Raw genomic sequence first — 5,909 nt, 5'->3', positions numbered from 1 at the left:
GCGGAAGGTAGAAAGATTATGTCCTTAATGCACCGCTCAATGTGCTGAACCCCAAATGTCGTTTGTGGATGTTGCGAACATCGGACATACACGTTTTGATAACTTCGTGATAGTTCGATTAAATGGTTTAAGTAGAGGCACCAAAGACGTTTTCGAAACATCGCGGAACATATGAGATGTTTCCAGGGCCGAAATTGGGATTTCAGGCTCGTGCCCACGTCACGAGGTATAAGACCTCCGACGATGTTCTTAGCCTACAAACTAAGGGAGAAAAGCTCAATCGTTGAGCTTGTGCTCAGATTGTCTGGGTGCAACAATCACTTGAATCGAGTGGGAGTTGATCTTCCAGATGAGATAGTGATGTTTCTCCAAAGTCATTGCCACCAAGCTGCTAGAGCTTCGTGATAAACTATAACATATCAGGGATAGATATGATGATCCTTGAGGTATTCGCGATGTTTGACACCGCAAAAGTAGAAATCAAGAAGGAGCATCAATTGTTGATGGTTGGCGAAACCACTAGTTTCAATAAGGGCGAGGGCAAGAAGGGATACTTTATGAAACGGCAAATCAGCTGCTGCTCTAGTGAAGAAACCCAAGGTTTAACCGAAACCCGATACTAAGTGCTTCTGTAATAAGGGGAACAGCCACTGGAGCAGAATTACCCTAGATACTTGGTAGATGAGAAGGCTGGCAAGGTCAATAGAAGTATATTGGATATACATTAAGTTAATGTGTACTTTACTAGTACTCCTAGTAGCACCAGGGTATTAAGATACCGGTTCAGTTGCTAAGTGTTAGTATCTCGAAATAAAAGAGCTACGGAATAAACGGAGACTAGCTAAAGGTGAGCTGACGATATATGTTGGAAGTGTTTCCAAGTTTGATGTGATCAAACATCGCACGCTCCCTCTACCATCAAGATTAGTATTAAACCTGAATAATTGTCATTTGGTGTTTGCGTTGAGCATAGACATGATTGGATTATGTCTGCTGCAATACGGTTATTCATTTAAGGAGAATAATGGTTACTCTATTTATGTGAATAACACCTTCAGTGGTCTTGCATCTAAAGGAATGGTTTATTGAATCTCGATCGTAGTGATACACATTTTTCATGCCAAAAGATATAAGATAGTAATGATAGTACCACTTACTTGTGGCACTGCCATGTAAGTCATATTGGTATAAAACGCATGAAGAAGCTCCATGTTGATGGATCTTTGGACTCACTCGTTTTTGAAAAGTTTGAGACATGTGAACCATGTCTATTGGTGTATACGCATGAAGAAACTCCATGCAGATGGATCGTTTGGACTCACTTGATTTTGGATCACTTGAGATATGCAAATTATACCACATGGGCAAGATGACTGAAAGCCTCATTTTCAGTAAAATGGAACAAGATAGCAACTTGTTGGAAGCAACACATTTTGATGTGTGCAGTCCAATGAGTGCTGAGGCATGCAGTGAATATCGTTATGTTCTTACTTCACAGATGATTCGAGTAGATGTTGAGTATATTTACTTGATGAAACACAAGTTTGAATTATTGAATGGTTCAAGTAATTTCAGAGTGAAGTTGAAGATCATTGTGACAAGAGGATAAAATGTCTATGATATGATCATAGAGATGAGTATCTGAGTTACAAGCTTTGGCATGCAATTAAGACATTGTGGAAATTGTTTCACAATTAATACCGCCTGGAACACCATAGTGTGATGGTGTGTCCGAACATCATAGTTGCACCCTATTGGATATGGTGCGTACCATGATGTCTCTTATCGAATTACCACTATCGTTCATGGGTTAGGCATTAGAGACAACCGCACTCACTTTAATAGGGCACCACGTAATTCCGTTGAGATGACACCGTTTGAACTATGGTTTGGAGAAACCTAAGCTGTCGTTCCTTAAAAGTTTGGGGCTGCGACACTTATGTGAAAAAGTTTCAGGTTGATAAGCTCGAACCCAAAGCGGATAAAATGCATCTTCATAGGACACCCAAAAACAGTTGGGTATACCTCCTAATTGAGATCTGAAAGCAATAGGGATTGTTTCTTGAATCGGGTCCTTTCTCGAGAAAAGTTTGTCTCGAAAAATTGAGTGGGAGGATAGTGGAGACTTGATGAGGTTATTGAACCGTCACTTCAACTAGTGTGTAGCAGGGCATAGGAAGTTGCTCCTGTGGAACCTACACCAATTGAAGTGGAAGCTTATGATAGTGATCATGAAGTTTCGGATCAAGTCACTACCGTACCTCGTAGGGTGACAAGGATGCGTACTACTTCAGAGTGGTACAGTAATCCTGTCTTGAAGGGCATGTTGCTAGACAACAATGAACCTGCGAGCTATGGAGAAGCGATGGTGGGCCCATATTCCGACAAATGGTTAGAAGCCATAAAATCCGAGATAGGATCATGTATCAGAACAAAGCATGGACTTTGGTGGACTTGCCCGATAATCGGCAAGCCCTTGAGATAAATGGATCTTTAAGAAGAAGACGGACATGGACGGTAATGTCACCGTCTATGAAGCTCGACTTGTGGCGAAGAGTTTTTCACAAGTTCAAGGAGTTGACTACGATGAGATTTTCTCATCCGTAGCGATGCTTAAAGTCCGTTGGAATCATGTTAGCATTAGCTGCATTTATGAAATCTGGCAGATGGATGTCAAAACGAGTTTCCTTACCAGTTTTTGTAAGGAAAGGTTGTATGTGATACAATCAGAAATGTTTTGTCGATCCTAAGGATGCTAACAGGTATGCTAGCTCCAACGATCCTTCCATGGACTGGAGTAAGCATCTCGGAGTTGGAATATGCACTTTGATAAGATGATCAAAGATTTTGGGTTTATACAAAGTTTATGAGAAAATTGTATTTCCAAAGAAGTGAGTGGGAGCACTATAGAATTTCTAATAAGTATATGTTGTTGACATACTGTTAATCAGAAATGATGTAGAATTTCTGGAAAGCATATAGGGTTATTTGAAAGGTGTTTTTCAATAGAAAACCTGGATTAAGCTACTTGAACATTGAGCATCAAGATATATGAGGATAGATCAAAAATGCTTAATGGTACTTTCAAATGAGCATATACCTTGACATGATCTTGAAGGTGTTCAAGATGGATCAGTCATAGAAGGAGTTCTTGCCTGAGATGTAAGGTATGAAGTTTAGACTTAAAGCTCGACCACAGCAGAAAAGAGAGAAAGGACGAAGGTCGTCCCCTATGCTTGAGACATAGGCTCTACAGTATGCTATGCTAAGTACCGCACCTGATGTGTGCCTTGCCACATGTCTGGCAAGAGGGTACAAGAATGATCCAGGAATGGATCATTGGACAACAGTCAAAATTGCCCTTGAAGTAAATAAGGACATGTTTCTCGATTATGGAGGTGATGAAGAGTTCGGCGTAAAGGGTTACGTCGATGCAAGCTTTAACACCTATCCGAATGACTCTGAGTAGCAAACCGGATACGTATAGTGGAGCAACCATTTGGAGTAGCTCCAAGTGGAGCGTGGAAGCAGCATTTACAATATGACCTAGATATTTGCAAAGTACATACGGATTTGAATGTTACAGATCCGTTGACTAAAACCTCTCTCACAAGCAGAACATGATCAAACCCCAGAACTCATTGAGTCTTAATCACATGATGATGTGAACTAGTTTAGTGACACTATTAAACTCTTTGGATGTTGGTCACATGGTGATGTGACCTGTGAGTGTTAATCACATGGCGATGTGAACTAGATTATTGACTCTAGTGCAAGTGGGAGACTGTTGGAAATATGCCCTAGAGGCAATAATAAATTAGTTATTATTATATTTCCTTGTTCATGATAATAGTTTATTATCCATGCTATAATTGTATTGATAGGAAACTCAGATACATGTGTGGATACATAGACAACACCATGTCCCTAGTAAGCCTCTAGTTGACTAGCTCGTTGATCAATAGATGGTTGCGGTTTCCTGACCTTGGACATTGGATGTCATTGATAACGGGATCACATCATTAGGAGAATGATGTGATGGACAAGACCCAATCCTAAGCCTAGCACAAAGATCGTGTAGTTCGTTTGCTAAAGCTTTTCTAATGTCAAGTATCTTTTCCTTAGACCATGAGATTGTGCAACTCCTGGATACCGTAGGAATGCTTTGGGTGTACCAAACGTCACAACGTAACTGGGTGGCTATAAAGGTGCACTACAGGTATCTCCGAAAGTGTCTGTTGGGTTGGGACGAATCGAGACTGGGATTTGTCACTCGGTGTAAACGGAGAGGTATCTCTGGGCCCACTCGGTAGGACATCATCATAATGTGCACAATGTGACCAAGGGGTTGATCACAGGATGATGTGTTACGGAACGAGTAAAGAGACTTGCTGGTAACGAGATTGAACAAGGTATCGGTATACCGACGATCGAATCTCGGGCAGGTACAATACCGCTAGACAAAGGGAATTGTATACGGGATCGATTGAGTCCTTGACATCGTGGTTCATCCGATGAGATCATCGTGGAACATGTGGGAGCCAACATGGGTATCCAGATCCCGCTGCTGGTTATTGACCGGAGAACGTCTCGGTCATGTCTGCATGGTTCTCGAACCCGTAGGGTCTACACACTTAAGGTTTGATGACGCTAGGGTTATAAAGGAAGTTTGTATGTGGTTACTGAATGTTGTTCGGAGTCCCGGATGAGATCCCGGACGTCACGAGGAGTTCCGGAATGGTCCGGAGGTAAAGATTTATATATGGAAAGTTGTTGTTCGGGTTCCGGAAAAAGTTCGGGTTTTTTCGGTATTGTACCGGGAAGCTTCCAGAAGCTTCCGGAGGATTCCGGAGGGGTCCGGAGGTCCGGAAACTGTTCCATCACGTCCAATACAGTAGCATGGGCTGTAGGGGGGCGCCCTAGCCTTAATGGGCCAGGGGTGATGGGGTCATATACCTAGGGTAGGGTTACAGACCTGATCTAAGTACCCTGCCTAAGGACACCCTTAGAAGAGGTCACCTTCCAGTCGACCAACGAGAGACTTACTCGACTAACTTGAAGGACTCTACCATGGGCGACTCACTCGACTACCGGGAGGTCAAAAGGCACTCTGCACTGCAACGGCCTGTAGTTAAGTAGACTTTATGATAGTTAAAGGCACTTTATGTAGGGCGTTTCCTGTAACGCCCCGGACTTAATACACCTTAAACCCTTCATTACGTGGGCTGGTTGGGGTCCTGGCGCACTCTATATAAGCCACCCCCCTCCACAGGCAGAAGGGTTCGGCATCCTGTAACTCATATACACATAATCCACTCGACCGCCTCCGGGCTCCGAGATGTAGGGCTTTTACTTCCTCCGAGAAGGGCCTGAACTCGTACATCTCTTGTGTTTACAACCTCTCCATAGCTAGAACCTTGCCTCTCCATACCTACCCCCCACTCTACTGTCAGACTTAGAACCACGACAGTTGGCGCCCACCGTGGGGCCGGTGTTTTAGAAATTTTGTGGAGAAGTTGCGATTCTTCCGAATACTTTCATCATGGTGGCTGCTGGATTTTTGGTCGAGGGTCGAGAGATCCGTCTTGGCGCTCCCACCTTCATCGCCGACGACTCCGCCTGGCTCCAGGAGGCTCCACTCGACGTTGATGCGCTCCCCGTCCGCGGTGCGACGCATTTTCGCGCATGTGTCCGCGGTGTCCTGCTGCGGCAACCGTCGACCCCGTATCGGTCGACTCCCCCATCGGCCACCCTCCCGGTCTTCCGCCAGCGCAAGCGCTCGGGCCGGTTGAGGCTTCAGCGGTGGGTGAAGCACGCGGTGGCTCGTCAGACGGCCACCACTCAAGTTGCGGCAATCGAGCCCGACGAATCTCTCTACGGCCTGTTCGATCTGTCGACTGGCTCTGTGG

Source organism: Triticum aestivum, chromosome 6B, assembly GCF_018294505.1.
Source record: "Triticum aestivum cultivar Chinese Spring chromosome 6B, IWGSC CS RefSeq v2.1, whole genome shotgun sequence".
NCBI classification, from domain to species: Eukaryota; Viridiplantae; Streptophyta; class Magnoliopsida; order Poales; family Poaceae; genus Triticum; species Triticum aestivum.
Note: the sequence above shows the minus strand (reverse complement) of the source record.